Source organism: Marmota flaviventris, chromosome 3 (genome assembly GCF_047511675.1).
Source record: "Marmota flaviventris isolate mMarFla1 chromosome 3, mMarFla1.hap1, whole genome shotgun sequence".
NCBI lineage: Eukaryota > Metazoa > Chordata > Mammalia > Rodentia > Sciuridae > Marmota > Marmota flaviventris.
In genome coordinates this window covers 104525219-104538180 of record NC_092500.1, presented here as the reverse complement: position 1 = coordinate 104538180, position 12962 = coordinate 104525219, and the positions used below count along the sequence as shown (strand labels likewise).

Below are 12962 nucleotides of genomic sequence, written 5' to 3'. Positions count from 1 at the left end.
CAGGTAATTAGCTAGTAACTATGGGACTCAAGGAAGATGCCAGGCAAGTGCTCTAAGTTATACTCTCAATCCCCCAGAGTTCTTTTTGTTTCTAAAACTGTGTGAATCACAGGCATCTCCAGTTCTACCCACCTCCCTTACAGACACCAGAATCCTCACCACTCTTACAAAGGATTTCAGAGCACCTCAGAGGGTGGAACCATGAAGTGGATCCAGCTGTCCTTGATGCTGGAAGGTGACAGTTGATGTCTGACAGAGAATATCCAGAAGTTAGGACAGGAGTGGGAGGGAAACATCCCACTGCACAGTCAAGGGCTCTTGCAAGGGCTGACTCAAAGATGGCTCACGCCTGCCCCAGTTTAATGCACACACTTGGCAGCCCTTGACCCTTCCCAGGTCTGAAGTGAAAAAATTTAAAACAGCTCCCTAAGGGGCTGGAGTGGTAGCGAGCTTGCCTACCATGTGTGAGGCACTGGGTTCCATCCTCAGCACCACCAATAAATAAATAAATAAATGGGTAGGTAAACAGGTAGATAGATAGATAAATAAATAAATAAATGTATTGTGTCCGTCTGCAACTAAAAAAAAAGTTTAACAAAATAAATAAATAAATAATAAACCAGCTCCCTAGGGTCTTAAAGAAAAAAATCACTGCTGAAAACGTTTATCAAGTGATAAGACTTTTTGGTCACTGTTGGGCTATGTGGGGGGTGATCATCTCTCTCTTCCAGGTGGCTTTTGTCCTAAATGCTCCAGGGAACCATCCAAGTTATTCAGAGAATCTGTTTCCCCGGAACATGCCCTAATGTGGTGCTTCAGCCCTGCCTGCCCCTGAGCCAGGCAGGGCCCCTCTCAGTGACTCAGTCCTGGCTGGCAGAAAAACCCCAAATTCTTGGCTTCGCATGTGCTCGGCCTGCAGGAATACGTATGCACTATCACTGCTCCCTCCCAAGGCTTACTAAAATTTCATAATGATTTCATATTAAAGAAGTAAACATTTTCTTTTTTTGTACCAGGAATTGAACTCAGGGGCACTTGACCACTGAGCCACATCCTCAGACCTATTTCGTATTTTATTTAGAGACAGTTATTTAGCGTCTCACTGTTGCTGAGGCTGGCTTTGAACTCACAAGCCTCCGGTCTCAGCCTCCCAAGCCACTGGGATTACAGGCGTGTACTACCACACCTGGCCAAAAGTAGACATTTCTATTTCATTTTTCTAAATTTAGGAAAGGGACTAGAGATGGAAGGAATATTTACTGAATATTACAATATGCCAAAACTGCACTAGGTACAATTATTTGTAACTACAAAACTTTATTTATTCCTCACTATAAATTTCAGAAGGATAAAAGGTATAATTCTCCTTTAAGCAATGGAGAAACTGAGGCTCAAAAATCACCGGTTTTCATATGGTAGATGAAATCGGAGGATGCAAATAAGGGCTGGGGTGTAGCTCAGTGATACAGTGCTTTCCTGGTCCTCAAGGGCAAAAAAACAGCCCTATCTGATAAAGTCTCAAAGGGATTCATACCATAAAGAAAACAAGTAGATAAGGACAAATCTGAATTAGCTCTGGAAATGAAAGGGTATTTATTAGTCCTTTGGTGGACAGAAAGACCCCTGGAATCAGACCACAGATGGGCTGTCTAGGATAAGGATGGGGCACAACCTTGGGCCTGGCACAGAAGCAATGCTCATCCGAGGGCATCTCTGACCCCGCCTTTCACTATATCCCAAAGATACACCTCACTGATGCAGGCTTGTCACCCAGAAAGATGCATCTAACTCAAGAAAACCAAAGTCCCATAGTAACTGCCAGCCTACTAAATGAATTTTTAGTATCCAAAAAGGGTAGATGGGAGAAGGTGCCGCAGTCTGGCTGGGCACAAATCACGAGCCACTGAAGCAGGAACAAACTTTATTTTTAAAACGCAGAAAAACACTTCACACAGCTCCCGGGGAAATCCTCCCGAACACGCCATGAGGCTTGTCCAGGAACCCCCAGCCGGAACTATATCTCCCGGAAATCCCTCCTCCTGCACTTCCCCAACCAATGGGAACTCTCGGGGAATCCCCGGAAATCCCCACGAGAACTCCAAAATAGTGCGAGAACTCAAAAGTTGCGGCAGAGGCGGACAGGCAGAGGCGCCTGTCAATCAATACTGTTGGCAAAATGCCAGGGGCCATACAGACTCAGCCGTGGCTCTCAGCAAGAAGGTGGTATTATCTTGAGATGATTCAGCTTGGTTTCAATTATAGGGCTGGTTGCAGACTGTCCTCTTTTCGCTCCGTGATCAGCGTACGTCAAACTAATCTGACACTTTCCTTCCAACTCATTCAGCCAATACCTATACCCCTCCAGGCCTTAGGTTTCACCTCTAAAACAAGGATGCTAAGAAAACCTGGCTTCCTGGCACCAGTTCCTGAAATTAGAAAATAAATGGGCACACACCCCATTCCACACACCTGCAGAAAATGCAGTGATACAAACAGCTCATCCATGGTGCTGTCTGTGATCTTTGGAACCGCCATCTCATCTTCTCATTCTATTAATTAATGAATTCCCCAAAGCCCTCAGGAACAGCCTCTATCCGTTACAGCTTGACATATGTGACCTCTAGCCTTGCAGGTGTATACAGCATCTTCCCCAGAGATCTTGCAGCTGGCCCCCTTCAGTCTCTCCAATATCAGTCAGGACTCCCAGGATTCACAGCTTGACTTGCCTGGGTGCAGAGGTCCTCAATGGGGAGTGAAGGGTGGAACACAATATCTCAATCTTCACACTTGCAGGAGAGGGCTAAAATATCTGCCCCGCCTACATCATAGGTGGTTACGAGGACTGAATGGCAGCATGCATTAAAGTGTCTGAAGTTCTCATCCAAGAGAAAATGACCAGTGTCTGGTGGGAAAGCAGGGGCTGGACCACATGACCTTGCATCTCTCCCTAATTCTAAAAGTAAAGATTCTAAGCCAGGTGTGATGCACACCTGTAATCTCAGCAGCTTGGGAGGCTGAGGCAGGAGGATCGCAAGTTTGAAGATTGCCTCAGCAACTTCCTAAACAACTTAGTGAGACCCTGTCTAAAAGTGAAAAAACAAAATGGGTTGGGGACATGGCTCAGTGGTAAAGTGCTCCTAGGTTCAGTCCCCAGTACCAAAAAAAAAAAAAAAAAAATTCTATGAAATATCCTTTTTATGAGATTTCAATTTTCTTATAATATAAACAATGCAATAAAAACTAGTTTATGAGTTCAGGTCAAGTCTTTGCCTGGACAGGATTAACAAATGAATTCTTGCCCTTCCATTTATGACCTTACCATTCTGGGACAGACACTTAACTTTTCTGAGCCTCAATGTCCCACTTGTTGGAAGGAATTAAAATACTTGCCTTGCCTACATCACAAGTGGTTATGAGGATCAAATAAATGGGAAGTGGGGTCAAGGGGCCCACTTTCACCTCTTGAAAGTACCAACTTGGTCAAACATAAGGGGTTATATCTAAACATTGTGTTTTGATGGTACTCCCAGAAATTTTGATAACTATGGCAGGAGGACCCAAACTTCCTACCTGGGACCTTCCTACCTTTCTAAAGGTATTTCTCACCCTCTATCTTTAGGATGTACCCTGTACTCTAAACCTGGCTGGCCCATTCAGTGGCCTCTGGACACATGCAGTTCTTTAGCACCTGCAATGTGGCTACTGTTCCTTAGGATGTGCTAGAATGAAAAATATACACTGATCTTGAACACTGATCTTTTTTTTTCCCCCCTTGGCATTAAAAAAAAAAAAAAAAAAGAATGCAAAGTGTCTCATTAATTTTTTATGTTGGGATTGGGAGTATTTATAGCTAAATGGTAGAGCACATGCTTAGCATAAGCAAGCCCCAGGGTTCACTCCTTAGCACCCCTGCAAAATTTTGTATATTGATCACATGTTCAAATGATAATATTTTGGGAATATTAACATGATATATTAATATAAATATAATGAATTAAATTATTAAAAATTAATAATTTAAAAATAACTAAAATCTAAACAAATACATTCAAAATTGATGTCATCCATGAATTTTCACTTAATTTCAAATGTGGCTACAAGGAAATCTAAAATTACATGATGTTTGTGTTCTATTTCTACTGGACAGTGCAGTTGAGTTCATCTCAATTCCTCTATACAAGTGTTTCTTTTTTGCCTTTCCTCCCTCTGCAATGCTTGGGGGTTTTCCTATTCTTGGAACTCCACCTTAAAAAGTTATATCTCTTCCACAAGCCTTTTCTAGGCCTTGTAGCTGCAGGATCCCATTCCCCTACATTTTCAAAAGAAATTACCAGCTCCTCTCCCATGAGGCCTGTGTTGCCTGCTATTATTGTTCTTTATATTCCCCATCCCCTTCTGTGCCCAACTAACCTTTATCAATACCCTTAGTACCTAGTATGCACATAGCAGATGCTGGCATATTTGTTAATTGGCTGAATGGAAGAAAAAAATTCTGATCAAGCAAGAACTGACACAGGCTGTATTCTTTTTCTGAAATGGTTAGGACCAAAGTTATTTCAGATTTTGAGGTTTTTCAGATTTTGGAATATTTGCATAGCTTATGCCATTGAACATTCTTAATCTGAAAACTGAAACTTTAAGATGCCAATATGACATAAGTATTTTGGATTTCAGATTTTCAGATCAGGGATGTTCAACTTGTATTAATACTATTTTAAAATAGAGTATATTGGTGTGGCGGGGCAGAGGGAAGTCATAGCTAGTGGCCTTGTTAGCCAGCCAAACTTTATTCTAAAGAATACCAAGTGAGAAATTTCTAAACATCTTGATGCCTCAGAATTGAGGGCAGCACAAACAGAAATGGTCACTTTTCCCAAAAGTGAGCAATGTTTACTCCATGTTGAAGAGTGCAAACAAATACTTTTATTAAAAAGTATTTTGAAAAAAGGCAGCTCAGTTTACAAAAGTTTAATTGGTCCAAAGGAAATGCTAATTGTTTGAGTTTCTGCAAGAAAGTGTCCAGTATCCTTGCAAGTGAGAAATATATATAAAATTAGCAATGAATGAAATGTTAATTGCGCCACATTATCTATGAAACCCTGCTGTTGAAGAAAGGTCATACTAGTGGAGCATCACCCAGATGGGTGCTGTTTACTGGGACAGGAGGGAGGGAAAACAAACATTGCTTCTTTATTGCAAGAGGGGTGGTGGTGACGAGGAGAGGTTTCTGTTTAAGATGCAACTTTGAGGGGAAAAACAAATATCCTAGCCACTTCTGGTATTTAATCCTCTCTGGAAACACCAGAACCTTCTCTAAAGCTCTACATCTGGACTCCCATCCATCCCTGGTGCATTCAGACCTTTTACAGAGCTCTGGGGAAGACAAATGCAAGGCAGATTTCCCAAGAGGAAATTAAACTCAAGTGATGTGAGGTTCTTTCAGAATAAGATGTTTGAATCAATTCTATCTAACTCCTTTTCCTCCAGCAGCAACAGGCTCAAACTTCCTAGACAGCTCTTTAACTAACAGCCATTTTGATGAAAGAGATTTAAAGAAATGGAAGCAAGGGAGAAAAAAAAAAAAAGCCTTCAGAGGCTGGCTGCTAAACCTCAAATTCACAAGAGCAAATTTCCTATTAGAGGTCTTGTTTCAGGTCAATACCTCAAATAAACAAAAAGCATACCACTAAAAGAAAAATCTATGGATTTTCCTTGGTCCCCAAGGCTGGAGTCCATCTACCCAATGTTCAATTCAATTTCTTGCCCTCTGGAGCCCATCAGGAATAAAGCTAGCCCAGGCTTAGGGATTCCTGGATGTATTCTTAATCCCTGCCCCCCTCCAGGGGGAAGAGATAACATCTGTGATGCTCCTTTTCCATTTCTTCCTGTCCCTGTGCTTCACTTATTATTCAAAAGGCACCAAAAGGAACTTTCTAACATACTCTATGGCCAGAGACCAAGGAAAAGAAGCACCTTAAGATTGTCTACTTTGGTCCAAATCCCTATTGTGAAAACATCTCTAAAATGGGCATTTCCGTCCACATGGTAAAAGCAGGCAGTGAAAGTACTCTCAATCCGGAGGACTCTCATTAAAAAGCTGACACTCAGCTATGACTAAGAGTAAATGCAACAGATAGTTCAAGGGGCTTGTCACTGATGCGGTATATAACCATCCCAGCGGAAGCCAGGCCCCATCCCCAAACACCCAGTACCCTGAGAGTCAGTGCAGCCCTAGCTTCTCCCAACCAAATTAAGGAAAATATGTAAACAAGTCATTAGGAAAGGAGGCAGGCCATCAGGACAGACAGAGGGCAATGGCAGAGCTTGCTGGTCTTTGGTCACTGAAAGGAAAAGAGATGACCCGGGCCTGGGGGTAATTAGCCAGACGAAGGCAGGTCCCTTGGGCCCTGCTACTTAGCTTTTAAACAAGCCTCAGAGAGGAAACCGGGAGCCTGAGCCAAGGGAGGAAAATGGCCACTTTCTGCTCAACAGTCTCAAGGCAAAGGTTCTACAATTTAGATGGTATTCCAAAAAAAGCACTGGTCCGGAGGTGCAAAGGGCAGGGCACATCTGCAGAGGAAACAAGTCACCTTAATTACCATGTCTAGAGAAAGTGCGATTTCATTACAGCTTCCAAAACTACCGCCCAAAGAAGGAAACCAGAGAAGTGTTTTCAATTTGAAAGAGAGTAGAAAGGAGAGGGTGAGAGGGACCAATTCTCCCCACTCTGCAGCAACTTACCCCTTGGCTGGACACTATGATGCTTTCCTACCCCAAAGAATATTCAAAATCCAATTCGACACTCCACCCCTACCCCTGCTTACATAGCTGCAGCCGTTATTTAAATGGTAAAACACCCCACTTTAGTTTCTGAGGGCTGCAGCTCAAGTAACTCCCTAAAAACACACAAGGAAGGAGCGCCTCTGGCAGCAAACAGTTCCCGCCCCCAGCCGCTGCGCACCGGGCTAGCTCCGGGGAGAGTGGAAAAGAGACGTGTGACGCCGCGGTCCGGCGGCTCGGCACCGGGACTGACGCTGCCTCCTCTTCAACTATAATTAAAGGGGAGAGAAAGCGATGCTTTGGTTCCAGAAACATCGGTTAGGCCCGGTTCTGGGCCAGACTCCTAGCCAAAGAGGCCACCTTTAGCAGAAGAACCGTTCAGAAGTGCTACAGACGAAAACCTTGGCCCTATCTCCCAAGATGCGTCTTTTCTGCACAATCTAGAGAGCACCCAAACGCCACCACCAGCAGCAGAGAATACTTAGTTCGGGAGGATACTAAATAACTTGGGCTCGCGGTAACTTTCTTTTCTCCTCCAATCCGAAAGCCTAGTTTCCAAGTCTCAAGTAATTTTAAGGAGGGAGGTGGAAAGAACAAGTTGAATAACCCCAGTTTTAATTTAGAAGAGGGGGAGGGGAGGAAGAGGGATGTTAATAATGTGGCTGCGGTGTACCCGTGTGGGGTGAAACGGAACCAGATGCGGCTGCTACATCTGGGGAAAGGGGGTGGGGGAGAAAAGCACCGTAGAAATGCTTTCCAAACGGGGTAATAGCTTCTAGGCCAGAACAGAAGAGCAGGTTTCCTCCAGCCCCCAAAAAAGGTGTTTGGCTGCATCACAGGGTATGTGTTTTAAGAACCCCATCTACAATGTCACAAAATCTGCAAATGTGGGTTCTAGTTTCTCATCCTTACCCCAAACATAACGGGAGCCAGGAGCGGAGGGCAATGGGGTCTGGGGTCGGAGAAGCAACAAGCACTGCCAAGGGGACCGCACCATACAAAATCCTCACCCCTTCCCCCACCTCCAAGAACTAGATAGGAACTGAATGTCCCCCCGCCCCCGCCCCATAATGGGGTTTAACATCACCAGCTGGTCACCCTCCCCTTCTCCAAACTTCGGACTCGTTCTGAAAAAGTCTAAGTGGAACGAACATCACCACCCCTTGGAAAAGGGAATCTTTTTCTTCGCTCTCTGCTAAAGCAGATTCAGCCATTTGGTGACGACACCTCCTTAAAACCTCTTCCAAGACATGCTAACCTTCCCCTCCACTTCCTTTCCTCCTCATGCCTCCACCCACCCGCCCCAATCCGGACCCCGAACTTTACCGGAGGTGGAAAAGACTTAGAAATGCAACAGATTTTAAGGGGTGCGCCCAGAGCTACCTGCTGAATCCTTACAAGGGGACCAAAAAGAGATGGAGTGGAATGCAACACACACAGACAGACACACACACACACAACCTCGCTGCCCACTCCCGCCCTCCTCCCTAGTCCCAGGAAACAGAGGGCCTCCACCGTCTTCGTCCCGGCCCAATCCCTCCTAGGACTCACCGTGGAGCCGCCGCCGCCTCGCCAGCTCCGGAGCAAGAGTTGGCGGAAAAGTTGGGCGGCAGGAGGAGCGGCGGGACCAGCGCGGGGAGGGGGTGCAGAAGGCGACGCGGAGGGAAAGGGAGGGGAGACCAAAGGGGGGGCGCAGAGCGCTGGGGACAGAGCTGGGAGGTGGAGGAGGCGGGTAAAGGGTGGAGGGAGGCGCCGGCCGCGACTGGGCTGCGGCGGGCGAAGCGCGCAGCCAGGAGGCTCCAGCGCCGGGGGCCGCTCGGGACGCCAAGCCCGCCCCGGATCTGGGGGCGCCGCGGCTCTTACCTCACTTGGCGCTGCGGTTCCGCCTCGGGAGAGCTCGCCGTGGCTTGTGCAGGCGGGCGTGTACCCGCGTTCCCCACTCCGGCCCCTCGCCCCCGGGCTCCGTTCTGGTCCTTGCCGGGTCGCGAGAATCCCGAGGCCGGGGCTCGACTCCCGGTGGCGCTCGGTGCTCGGCGCCTCCAGCCCGGGCGGGAACAATGGAGCCGAAGCTGGTGCCCCGGAGGCGGGGCGGGGGGAGGGCTCCCGTCCGCCGCCCGGGGTCTCCAGACCTGGTGCCTCCCCTCTCCAGAACCCAGCGGCGGCGCCTCACGCTTCTTGCAGACCCGGCTCCATCGCCCTGAGAGGGCCCCAGCGCCGCGGTGTGCCCGACTGCAGCACTGGTATGGTGCGCCCTGCGGGGCGCCCCTCGAACCGGAGAAAAGTCCTCGGTCTCTGCTGCTCTTCCAGCTGCGGCGCGCGCTCGCGTCCAGGGAAGGCGAGGGCACCGCAATGCGCTAACCACAGTCTCAGTCCTGTCCGGATGTTGCCGCCCAGCTCTGGGCACAGCCCGGGTTTCTCGGCGCGCTGCGGCTGGACCAGCTTTCGGGCTCCTGCTCGCCGCCGCCTACTGCCGAGGCCGCCGCACCAGTGGCCGCAGGAGCGCTCCGAGCGCTGTGCGCCGGCGAGGCGCGAGGGCTCGCTCTCTCACTCCCACCCGGCGCTAGTCCCACCTCCTCCTCCTCCCCCTGCAGCTGCCTGCTGGGCCTTGTAGTTTCGGAGCCGCTGCCCCCGAGAAGCGGGGAAGCAACTGAACTGCCAGGAGCTCTGCTTCTCTTCCCAGCAGTCTGGGGTTCTTTGGCGCTCCTGCCCCTCCATCTGGCAATACTGGAAGGGTCCCCGAATTTCAGGCCATGGACAGATTAGCAAATTGGAGGGTGGAGTGGGGATTCTCTGTAGCCCTGAGGTTGCACAGGGCAGCATGGGCTTTGGATTCTGTGCACCTTGAGGGAAAGATCTCGCTCCAAATCTCAGCTTCCCTGTCTGTAAAAGGGGGATAATAGTACTTTTCATACAGAGTGGAGGAGTTAAAAAGGGCCTAGCACATAGTTCACACTCAATAAATACTAGCTGTTTTTTTTTTTTTTCATAAGTAGGTCAATCCCCCCACCCCTGAGCTCCAGACCCTTTCCTTGGATCTCATCTTTCCCCAGTCACATAATTTAGGTTTTCCAAGGAATTGGGCCTTGCAAATTCTACAGTACCATTCTTGGTCTCTAGAAGTCTCCAGCCTGTGGTGAATGATCAGAAAGCAAAGAGTGAGTGGTGGGAGGGGGTGTGTGTTTTGTTGGTTTGGAAACTAATCAGAGCCCACTTGAAGCACTCTCTGTTCCATGGAACCCAAGGAAAAGTGGCTCAAGTGCCCTTTCCCCTTGATCCTTACACAGAGTGTATTGTGGTTCTGTAATTCAAATGGGTATGAGTCCCATGGGGAACTTTTGAAAACTACAAAATCTAGGGCTTGCTCATTCATGAGGAATCAAAATGTCCCAGGAAAGAGCCAAGAATCTATATTTTTTCCCCAAGGCTCCATGGTGACTGTGATTTGAGGTCAGGTTGGAGACCACTGGTAGGCGAGGAAGGATACTTCCATCAGAATGGAACCACCACCCAATAACTTTTTGATTCTGCACAAGTAATGCGTCTGACAAGACTCTCACAAGGTTGTCAAGAGAATCAAATGGAATAGTAGATATTGGTGCACCAAAAGCGTTGCACAAATTAAGTAAATGGTAGGGCCTGTTCCCTCATCCACACCCCACCCTAACTAGTAAAATCGTGAATGCGAGATTGTGCATCTCACTCCAAATTTAAAAAAAGAATCTCTCAGACATTTCTCTATTTGATCAGCAGGTGAAAGAACAGTGAGCCATATAGTGCCATCACATCCTAAGCACTCAAGATATGTTTGTTGTGCAAGGTCCTGGAGTTAAATCCCAGCACTAGGGGAAGGGGGAAGCAGGAGGTGTAGCTCAGTAGTAGAGAGGATGTGCTCAGTATGTGCAAGACCTTGGTTCAATACCCATGACACACCATGCACACAAGAGGTTTACCAACTGGCCAAAGAATAAGTATTCAATAAATACTAGTTGAGCTGGGTGTGGTGGCACATGCCTATGATCCCAGTGGCCCAGGAGGCTAAGGCAGGAGGATCAAAGCCAGCCTCCATAAAAGTGAGGTGCTGAGCAACTCAGTGAGACCCTGTCTCTAAATAAAATACAAAATAGGGCTGGAGATGTGGCTCAGTGGTCAAGTGCCCCTGAAATCAATCTCTGGTACCCTCACCAAAATAAATAAATAAATAGATAGATACTAGTTGAACAAATGAATAAATTAAAAACAAAGACTCTCTTATGTAATAAATGAAATGCAGACATTTTTATAGGGTTATGCTTTCTACAAGAAAATCTCTATGCTGGATAGCCCTCTGACTCCACATCAGTCAGATCTAGTTTATCTTCCCATAGAAGCTTCCAAACTCACATCTTCCCTGTCAATTTCAACCCAGCCAGTCCATGGAAACCCTACTGACTTTCTGGTATATTCACTGATTTTATGTTTGTGGTGTGTGTGTGTTAGTGGACGTGGGGGGTGGGGTGGGGATACTGGAGATGGAACCCCGGGGCTTTGTGCATGCTAGGCAAGTGCTCTTCCACTGAGCTATATCCCCAACCCTATTCACTGATTTTATACTTAACATGGCTTTGGTAGTTGTCTTTTCACTCTTTACCCATTCTAGCTTCTTTTCACTCTGCCTTTCTCTAGCTTCTGAACTATTCTTGGGCAAGGATCCCATTGATCTGCTCAGGAGGTTTTCCATATACATATCTGTTGTTTTTGGACTCAACAAGTGTAACAAACCTGAGTAACCAGGGAAGGAGATAAAATTTGTGGGGACATGATTGGGAAGTCAATCCATGAGAAGAAAAAACATCCAGACTGCAGTGTTAACACTCAACTAGTATTTCTCCACTTTGCTCCTAAAGGGGAGTATCTTGAACTTCCTTTCCATAATTCTTCTTAAACAAGGGTTTTAGAATCCCTGGGCTGCAGATGTGGCTCAGTGGTAGAGTACTTGCCTAACATTTATGAAGCTTGGGTTTATTCCCCAGAACCAGGGGCAGAGGGCGGCAAGGGTAAGAATCCAGTCCTTTTTTTTTTTTGTTCTTTTGATTTGAAACTGTTTAATGAGTCTGTTGAATCCCAAAAAGGAGCTGAAGAATGTATCCTTGATTTAAACAGAAAGAGAACGATCTTAATGTCTTATTTATTTGTCATTGAGGGGACTCACTGCTGAACAAATTCCTTTATAGATTTATCAAGAAATCAGAAAGAAAATGGGTGGCCAACTTGCTAGCTCTTGCTTCACTTGTTCTCAGGGAAACAGCTCAAGAGAGCGAAATGGAGAGAAAGATCCGGGGAAGACATGGGCCATCCAGGTGCCATCCATAGACCCAGTCAATTATTTAATTAAAAGGTGGCTGCTTTTATCCTTGCAGCCCAACACCACCCCCTTCAGTAAGTACCACTCCCCACTGCTTCCCTGCTCTTTCTAAACGAAGACCCTCCACTTTGAAAAAGGCCCAGGCCTGTGGAGGGAGAGGGTCCCAGGGCAGTTCTGAGCTGCTCCAAGCAACTGGGGTCAGACAGCAGCTCTGCCTGCCTCTGTCCTGCTCTGAGGACTCCTGGCACCTTGCCTCCACACACAGAAATGTAATCTTCCCTCTGAGATAACAAAGAGCTGGGAGGGTCAGGGAGGATTTGTAGGCCCCTTGCCCTGCCAGCGAGTTGTCTGAGGGGGAGACAAAGGCTCTAACGCTCCAGGACCTGATAACCAGTTGGGGGCCTGTTGCCTCCCAGATCTGTGGGAGGAGGGGAAGGGTGCTGAATGAGAGGAAGGGAATCAGAGCTCTCCCCAAAGCCCTGTCAGCTCCCATTGTTGGAGAACACTGCAGAAAAATCTCTCCTTCTTTCTCCAGCTACTCGTGTCCTCAGAGTTCTTCCAGGAAGGAAGGAGTCCCTCTTACTCTCTCCCCACACACCATCCCGACGCTGTCCTGCTTCCTCTGAGTCTAGAGCACCAGGGATGAACTCCCTACTTCCCAGGGTCAGTACTGCAGAGTTGATGCTTCTTTGTTAGGAGAGCGTTGATGGAAGAAAAAAAAAATGCATCTATACTGGGTGAAGTTGAACTCTGCTTGGTCCAGCCTGCAGGAATCCCTGGGACTGGTAGGAACTGGGAATCAGCAGATTCTCCATTCTGAGAGCTTATTGCTAGAGGGGAT

General features: G+C 47.3%; 1 protein-coding gene across 10 annotated transcripts in view; it reads right to left on the bottom strand.

Moving 5' to 3' along the window:
- Positions 1-9125, bottom strand: part of Fgfr1 (fibroblast growth factor receptor 1) — a 55999-nt gene extending 46874 nt beyond the window's left edge. For 3 of the 10 annotated variants that reach the window (XM_071610197.1, XM_071610196.1, XM_071610198.1), the window contains exon 1: positions 8332-8505. The gene's annotated coding sequence lies outside the window, so the exon portion shown is untranslated. Of the gene's footprint in view, positions 1-6741; positions 6830-8331; positions 8507-8643 lie in introns of those variants that run through there. The other 7 variants (XM_027939347.2, XM_071610199.1, XM_071610201.1 and 4 more) reach the window with 5 other exon arrangements.
- Between the last annotated feature and the right edge of the window lie 3837 nt (positions 9126-12962).